Below are 6,751 nucleotides of genomic sequence, written 5' to 3' on the forward strand. Positions count from 1 at the left end.
GCACAACAGACATGGCAAGGGGACAGAAGCATGGATCCTACCTACAATGCTGCTTGTCTGTGGCAGTGAGGCCATGGCCACAGCATGCTGCCTATCTTTCTTGCTTTTGGCTTTTGCTAAACAAAGTGCAGAGCTGGGGACTGAAGTCCTACTCTGCCCTGGACAGCCTGTCTCTTCCAGAAGGTTATTCTGGCTGGTTTGGCATATTTCAGTCAACCATGACATGGGCTTGCTGATGACATCCCCCCCAGGATCTCCTCTCTGACAGTTAAAGGGACAAATCTTGATGACATGGCCTGGGATGTGTGCCAACACATTACCTATTGCTGGATAAATTTGCTCTTGTTGTTAGGAAGAGAGGGAATCCTGTTGTCCACTGTAAGGAGCCAGACAACTGAGAGACATGCTGCTGGATTGGAAAGCAGCATTGGGGGGTGGCATAAAAGAAGTTACAGTACAAAGACTGTGGTAAACACAGATGGGAAAAGGAAATAATTACTGAGATAGGTCACTTACTTCTCTATGAAATAGCCTGGAATCTGTTTGAGCTGGGTGCAGGCAAACCATTTGGACAAACAAAGGTCTTCCAGCTGGCAGCAAAGAATGTAGTTCATTTTCGGTATGACAGAGCTTATCTCAGACATTCACATGGAGAAGTGTCCCAGAGCAAGTCTGGGACACAAACTGCAACATCAGTGTGGAGATGAAACAATGGTGTCGCCTCTGTGCTTGCCACTGCAGTGACTGCAGTAGAAATTGTGTCCAGCCCTGAGCCTGTAGCTCAGAAACACATTGCTAATTTAGAGGAGGCTCTAAGAAGAGCAATGAGAACAGTTAGGAGACCAGAAAACTTGCTTTTGTAATGAAAGAGTTGAGCGTTCAATTTATTTGACTTATCACCCAGGAGGCCAGAGGCTGACTTGATCCACATCTCTAAGTACCTGCCAGGAACACGGATGTGACGACAGAGGGCTCTTGGTCAAGCAGGCAGATGGATAACAACACCCAGCCACTGCAGGTTAAAACAAAACAAATTCAAAGCAGAAGTGAAGGCCAACTTTTACCAGCTGTGTTAGTGGAGAGCTGTGGTGGGATCTCAGCATTGCTCCAGAGGTTGCCCCTTGAATCACAGCACTTCTGCCAGCAGCAAGGGGGATTTAGCAGAGGAGCAATCCCTGCCTTGCAGTTCACCTGGGGGAAAGCTAGCAGGGTGGCATGGGGTTGCTTTAACACCCAGGGTAGTGCAGCTCTGTGGATGGCCCCACTGGGGCTCAGTCTTTGTCCCCACAATAACTTGCAGGTGCTGCATCCTCCAAAGTGGAGGAATCGCACAGGAATGCAGCACCAATGCCTCTCCCCCGCTGGCTCATCTCAGGGCTTGCTTTACTGCTCTCCAGGGGCATAGAGCAGCCTGTGCCACTGGCAACTTGCTCTGTGGTGTTGGCTCTGCAGGAAGCACTGCCCTGGCATGGGTTGCTTGGCCAGGTATCGGAAATGAGGGTGCCTATCTCTGCTGATAGGTCCTCCAGATGCTCAGGCTCCTAGATACTAGGGAAGGGACTGCTTGCAGATCAGGGAACTAGCACCATGTCCCCTCACTCCTTTATCTCAGCATAACCTTTTGCTACTCATCCTTGGGACCCTTACCCTCCCTTCCATCCCAACTGGATGCCAGATCCCCCCTATTCTCCTTTGTGCTTCAAGAAGGGAGAGGTCATGCAGGTAGTATCTCCTTAGCCTAGACAAGGAAGACCAAGGACACAAGAAGCATGGGCAAGGCATATGTGATTACCACTGTAAAGTCAAAGCCTAGTTTTGGTAGCATGCATATTTGGGCTGTCTATGTTGACCCCACTCTAGGTGGTATGCAGAAAAAAACAGGTATCTCAAGCTAACTGAGGTGGATCAACTTCTGTCTCTCCTGCTTGGGACTATCTCATCCACATTTTGTGACAGATGACTCTCATGTCTTCTGGATCCCATGCACTGTCTGTGTGTCTCTGAAACAGGATAGCTTTCTGGGGTAGAGGTCTACAGGATGATCACAGGGACCTTTTGTGGGTACACGAGTGTCTCTCCGTTTGTCTGGAGAGGGTAATGGAAAAATAATCCTATCAACTGTGCACAGTTTTCCTTCAAGAGGGAGTTAGATTGCATGAAATCATTGCTACCTGTCTGGGATCAGATCTGGGAGCGAAAGAGACAGTGACTAGACTTTGGCTGTTGACATGACTGTCTACTGCTGCACTGAAGTACTATTTCACTGCTATTGCTATGCCTGGCTATATTAATGCTTCATAAGACCTTGCACGAAAGCTCAGAAGGGTTTTCCTTGATAGCTGAAAGGCCAAAATTTCATTGTTATCCCAAGGATTAATTCTAGTGCTCAGACAGCTATGTAGTTTTCTTTCCTATCTATGGAAGTAGCTGATACTGTCTCTCAGAGACTGCATGACTTCCTGAATGAAAAAAAAACAGAGATTTTCTGTGAGCTGCTCTGCTCCATTGCTGAGGAACACATGGTATTTATTCATAGCAAACCCCTTCACCCTTGGAGAGGATTTTCTGTTCTTCTTGGTGAAATATGCACCGTAACACTGAAGTCCTCTAAAGAGGACATATTCTGCTTGCAAGGGAAAAGCTTTAAAAATGAGTTGGATTTAGCATTTCCTCCCTTGGAGGGAGGTGAGAAAAGTATTGCATGCATGATATGGGTTGCTTTTATACAAAATTTTGTTCCTTTTCTTAACACGTTCCACTGCGATAAGAAGGGACTATTTATTACCCAAAGCTGTAATGCTCTTCTAACCAGAGGCCTAACACTGGCTCTCCTTCTGTCATAAACATTTCAGACTAGAAGCTGCAGACCTGGGCTATGTCCCATCTGCATGTACACCTCCAATGTTTAAACAGCTGTGTAAGTCAACTTTGCATTTTGGAGGAAAACATGTTCCCTGTCTTACAGGTTTCTCTTACAGTTTGGCCTGTGCGGAGTCTGGTTGCAGCTCTTGTGATTTCCTTACTTTTCCTTTACTCTAGGTGTTTCCCATGGTGGCAGCCAGCTTTCTCCATGGGCCTGCTCCTTTCTGTACTTTCACACCAGGCAGGGAAGAGGCAGCAAGTGCTGGTACAAAGTGAGCCTTGGGGAACACCTGCAGCTTCCTTTTGTTGACTCCAGAGGCCTCTCTTGAGTTTGTGGTCTATATAGCTTTGGACTAAAGACAAGTCCTTCCCTGACAAACTCTGGAGACTGCATGTGTGCTCAGGGTTTCAATCAGCAGCAAAAGTTCTAGTGACTCCATTGGCTTGGAATAAGGCATGGTAATACAAGCCAGGGGTGAAACCGAAGAAAAGAGCTACTACATGAGCTGAAGAGGGTGAAGGGAGAGATGGGATCGTTCTTCTTTTCTCCTCCATATGAAATTCTATAATAAAAGCCCAAAAGACTTGTTGTCTGTAAGGAAAACTGATTTTATAATGAGTGAGTAGGAGATTTCTGTTCTGACAGGATGGGCTGGCTCAGGGCTTATAAAACTGTTATTCTTCCAGCTCTTCCAGATATGCCATCTTTGCTGGAAATGATGTTTGGCTGAAAGCTGCTGTCTTTGGATTTTTGCCTGTAATTCCAGATGTTCAATAACCTGTTTAGAGTTGTTATGCAGAAATTTAGAGTCCATGCACTGCAAATGAACTGGTGTATCCTGTGATGGTGCCCTATTTGCTATACACTGAAATGCTGTGTTGAACTTTTTGTACGCAATGCAGAGAGGGTCATGTGCTCAGGATGCCAGGTGATCATTGCACAAGTTTATCTGTGGTGTGACACATGCTGTGCCATGAGCTGGACATGCATGTGCATGATTTCTGTCCTGGAAAACCCTCCATGACAAGAAATACGGAGCTGTGTTTGGGGGGAGTATGTATGTGACCGAATAATTAAAGTGCTCTAATGGTTAGCAGGCTGTTGAAAACCTCTACTTGTCAAGAAAGGGAGATTATCTTCCCCCTGAGGCTGACCCCCACTTTTGCAGGTGAAGTCTATAAACATATGAGGAGGAACGCTTGATGGGACCACAGACCACCCAGCTCAGGTATCCATAGTCCACAGGACATGGACTATGACTAGTGACAAACACTCTACTGGAAAAGTATAATATGGGAGGTAATATTTGGTAACAGTTTGGCAATTCACCTAAAATCCTGTTCTTGACACCTCTGACAGCTAAGTTATGTGGTGAAAAATACTTTTTCCTGCTTTTTGATGGGCTGTTGTGGAGTTGAATGATGGCTCTTGCTCTGTGATGTGAGATTAGTGATTTCTTGATTGTCACTCCATGACTGTCCTCACCTCCCCTAGCTGTCCCTCTGAAGCTGAAATATGTCATCTGTCCTCATGGAGGGGACTTGTCCTTTCCTTGGCCCAACTGTCTGCCTCTGGTACTTCTGCTGTTACAGCCGCCACTGCAGCATTAGGCAGCAGGCCACCTCATGTGAGTACAACCATTTCCTACTCACTTTCCCCACTCTTAATCTCCAATCCTCATAGCATGGCACTTCAAGCATCCTCTTGATACTTTCAATCATGGCTCTCTTTGCTGACCTTTGGAAGGTGAGAGTGCAAAATGTCCCTGACGTGCTGTGAGCTGGAGGTGAGAGAGTAAATTTTAATTACCCTCTGGATCCAGTGGGTTGGACAACCTCTCCTTGCAGCCCAAAAGTGCTGTGCATTCTGTTCTGTAAATCAAGTACTTTATTAGATCCACTGTAGCAGAAAATGCTATGTAAAATGGAGCATAGACTTATCTTAGAGACAGTAGTAACAGAATTAAGAAGGGAAATATCTTTGACTTACTGGGGGGAAGTAATTTAGGAAGAAATTGGAATGGCTAATTAGAGAAAATTATCTCAATCTAATAATTTAAGGCTGATTTAAATGCTCCAGTCTCTTTCATGTAAGGAAAAATTTCTTTAAATAGCTTAGATTATTATCAAGGGATGTAAGTTTAGCGGTAGCAACAAATTTTTATAAATTTTCCATCTAGAAATATTGTTAAAGTGGCACCCAAATTATTGAGACAGAGATGTAAAAATCATAGTGGGCTTCTGTTTTTTTTTTTTTTTTTTTTTCTTGGGGGGTGGGTGGGAGATTGGAGACAGTTAGAGGACATGGAAAGATATTTATGAAGTTTTTTGAAGTTTGATGTAAAGCATAAGGGCTAGAAACTTTGAGATCAAAAGCCATACCTGCATGATTCCTGAATTTTAAACTATCAAAAGAAGCATTTAATCTATTGTCAAAATCCCAGGATTTATAAGGTTGCCAGTAAAAATACTTCTTTTTCACAGTAGGCATCATACTGCAAATTCCTAAAACATTTTTTTTGCTTTAAACTAAGAAATTTTTAAAAAAATCTCAGGTTAATCAGCTACCCTTCATTAATTTGATTTTTTTACCCAAGCCCACAGCTGTTAAATTAAGACCTTGGGAGTGATGTTTGACAACTTTTCCAAAGCAGAATTCTGGCTTTCACCTGCCAAAGACCTGAAGTTTTGCAGGTTGTGCTGCCTTGGAGGTGGTAGTAGATGATCAGCTTGCAACTGCAGAGTTGCAAAGGCATGACGAAAGTGGGAGAGAAAACCTGCTTGTCCCATTGTTCCAGTCTCCTTTGCCTTGGTTGGGGTTGTCTGTCATTTCCTTGTTATTTCCTTTGCTTTCTAATGCAGTAGTTTACCAGCTGAAAAGAATCCTCTCCCCGGACACCTGGTACCTGATTGCTTGCTAAAACTCTGATTGTTCAAGAGAAGCCTTGGTTGGATTTTACTGATTTTCCAGTTAGAAGAGGACACTCTTTTTCTGTCTCCCTAGTTTTTTATGGTGCCCAGGCTATTCCACCTGATGTGAATGAGGCACTGTATTAGAGAAACAAGGACAAAACAGATACTGGAGATGGATTGTGACTACCACTGTCTCTGTGAGAGTGCCAGACCAGGATTTGCTGCTGTCAGCACTGCACTTTTTCTGCAACGACACGAAACATTTGGATACCAAATTTTTAGTTCCTACTTTCATGTACCTTCATTCTCACAAGAACTGAAAGCAAGCCAGCTGACAGCTCCTCCCTCACTCAGAAACCCTCCTTCCTTTCAAAATCAGTATAAATTTGTTGCATAGTTACATGTTTGACATGCATCCCAGCACCAGCCTCTGTATGGCCTTTAAGCTGTGCGTAAGGGAGAGTTTGTATGGGAGACTCCAGAAAATTGCTTTAATGAGTCAGTACTGTATAGCCCACACAGGGTTAGCTTTTTATTTTTCTCCTGAGAGGCTGTAACCTATTAAGCTACTCTAAGATGCAGCTCTACCCTCACAACTCTGGGAGGGATGAATGCCATTTAGTCACTGGGTAGATAACATATCTCATGACAGTATCTGCAATTACCTAATGAGAAGTTGTAGGATATTTTTTCCCTTCGGGACATACATTTTCAATGTGATTATGCATCTCCTACACCAGGGATGCTTTGCTTCAGCTAGTGTAAATTCTGCTTTTCACTGCAATTTTTGCAGAGGAGTGGGACAGATTCCAATATGTTCGTCTAGAATAAATATGCAGTGATTCATATTTTCAGTAGAATAATTCCATTATGTCAATGTTACTATACTAAATGTGAAATTATTTTTTGTTGTTGTTGTATGGCACAGTTCTGACAGTATTGTGTATTGAACAATGTTAGAAAAGTGGATTAATTT

Source organism: Tyto alba, unplaced genomic scaffold, assembly GCF_018691265.1.
Source record: "Tyto alba isolate M040663 unplaced genomic scaffold, T.alba_DEE_v4.0 Super-Scaffold_13, whole genome shotgun sequence".
Taxonomy (NCBI): Eukaryota; Metazoa; Chordata; class Aves; order Strigiformes; family Tytonidae; genus Tyto; species Tyto alba.